Consider the following 2,089-nt stretch of genomic DNA (forward strand, 5'->3'; position numbering starts at 1 on the left):
AGCCACAACAAATCTGAAGGAGAAAAATAAGTTGCAATTCCACTACCCAAACCATCAGCCAAAAGTAGTTAAAATGGATGAAAACTAGACCAAGCCAGAAACACACCATTAACAAGCACATACATAACTGACTCAACCATGGTAGCACAAGTCTGCAATCCCAGCATGCAAGAAGCTGAAGCAGGCGCGACCGAGGGAGCACACCGGGCACCGCGCCGGAAATGAGCGCTGCTGCGGGCGCGCGCCCGAGGCCGGAAGTGTGCGAGGCTGAGGGAGCACCGTGGACGGCTTCCGGCGTGCGTCACCCGCCTCCTGCCTCCCGGGGCAGCTCGCTGGTGGGTCGGCCCGACGCCACCCGACGCCCCTCCGCCCGCCCGGCGTTCTGCGGACTCGATGTGCCTGGGGGAAAGCTTGGCTGACATGAGCGGCAAAGAAGGAGGGTTCCGGAAGAGGAAGCATGACAACTTCCCGCACAGCCAGAGGTGAGAGGCGAAGGACGTTAACTCGTCCTCCCTGGTGATGTTGGCCTTCAAATCATTTCAGCTGGAACTGGATGCAAGGCATGACAAATATGAGAGACTTGTGAAACTAGGCTGGGACATAACTGTTGAAAGTAAAAGGACAATTTTTCTCCTCCATAGGATTACCAGTGCTCCTGATATGGAAGAAATATTGGCTGAATCAGAAATTAAGTTGGATGGTGTCAGACAAAAAATACTGCAGGTAGCCCAAGAGCTATCAGGAGAAGACATGCATCAATTCCATCGAGCCATTACCACAGGGCTGCAGGAATATGTGGAAGCTGTCTCTTTTCAACACTTCATCAAAACACGTTCATTAATCAGTATGGAAGAAATTAATAAGCAGTTGATATTTACAACTGAAGACAGTGGGAAAGAAAACAAAACTCCCACCTCAGATGCCCAGATGAAGCAGCCAGTCACTTGGAGCCTGAAAGTTACGCCTGTGGACTACCTGCTGGGAGTGGCCGACCTGACGGGAGAGCTGATGCGCATGTGCATTAACAGCGTGGGGACCGGGGACATCGACACGCCCTTTGAAGTGAGCCAGTTTTTGCGCCAGGTTTATGATGGGTTCTCATTCATTGGCAACACTGGTCCTTATGAGGTTTCTAAGAAGCTGTACACCTTGAAACAGAGTCTGGCCAAAGTGGAGAATGCTTGTTATGCCCTGAAAGTCCGGGGCTCAGAGATACCAAAGCATATGCTGGCAGATGTGTTTTCAGTTAAAACAGAAATGATAGATCAGGAAGAGGGTGTGTCTTAGGGTAATACCTGCCAGCTATTCTCCTGTGACAGCTTCGAAGACTGTTACTTGGTGTTTCGTTTGACTTTGGTGTGGCTTTTACATACAGATGTTTTCAGTTGTACTGTTTTAAGCTGTATACAAACTGTATATAAAATTACCCAAATGAGTCGTTTCTTAGTGTTTCTGAAAGTTTGCATTCAAGTGTTTACCCATTTGTGTCTTTGTGAAGTTTTTGCTAACTTTTGTTGCTTATCTATTATATCACTATGTCTCAGATTGCACTTTCTGTCAGACCTGTTTTAGCTTACAGTGTGTGAACTTTGGAGTTGTAGTTTTTAGTGGGGTTTTTATTTTTTAGAGAAAAAAATTTCTTAGTTAAACTTCTGGACTTGAGCTTCCTGTTTATAAATTTCTTGGTAGTACTGTGCCAAGCTTCCAAGATAGGCTTAATTCATAGATCGAGAATTAAGGAACTATTGGTATTTTTTAAGTGTAAATTTTGAGCTGTTAATAGTGAGAATTCGTATAGTTCTGGCAACTTTTGGGCCAATTTGAATTTGTATGTAACAGCCTTCTAGAAAAGCTGAGAGGGTACTTAGGTACTCCTTTTTTTGTCCTTTATCACAGAAGATGTGATGAGCATTTGGAGATAATGTTGTAATATTTTTCACTGGTAAAGATGAGTTGCATTGTATACTTGTATATGGAGCTAAAAATCTTTTAGTAGTGATTATTTAGCAGAGTTTTTCTGTGTTTTTTTGGGGGGAAGGGGAATGAAGTTATGAGGCATGTTTGAAGGCTTTCTTACTCTAGCATCTAT

General features: G+C 44.6%; 1 pseudogene; it reads left to right on the top strand.

The window, feature by feature from the left end:
* The first annotated feature begins 420 nt into the window (after nt 1-420).
* LOC125345527 lies at nt 421-1,550 on the top strand (annotated as a pseudogene).
* The last annotated feature ends 539 nt before the right edge of the window (nt 1,551-2,089 follow it).

This window comes from Perognathus longimembris, unplaced genomic scaffold, assembly GCF_023159225.1.
Source record: "Perognathus longimembris pacificus isolate PPM17 unplaced genomic scaffold, ASM2315922v1 HiC_scaffold_5827, whole genome shotgun sequence".
Lineage (NCBI taxonomy): Eukaryota > Metazoa > Chordata > Mammalia > Rodentia > Heteromyidae > Perognathus > Perognathus longimembris.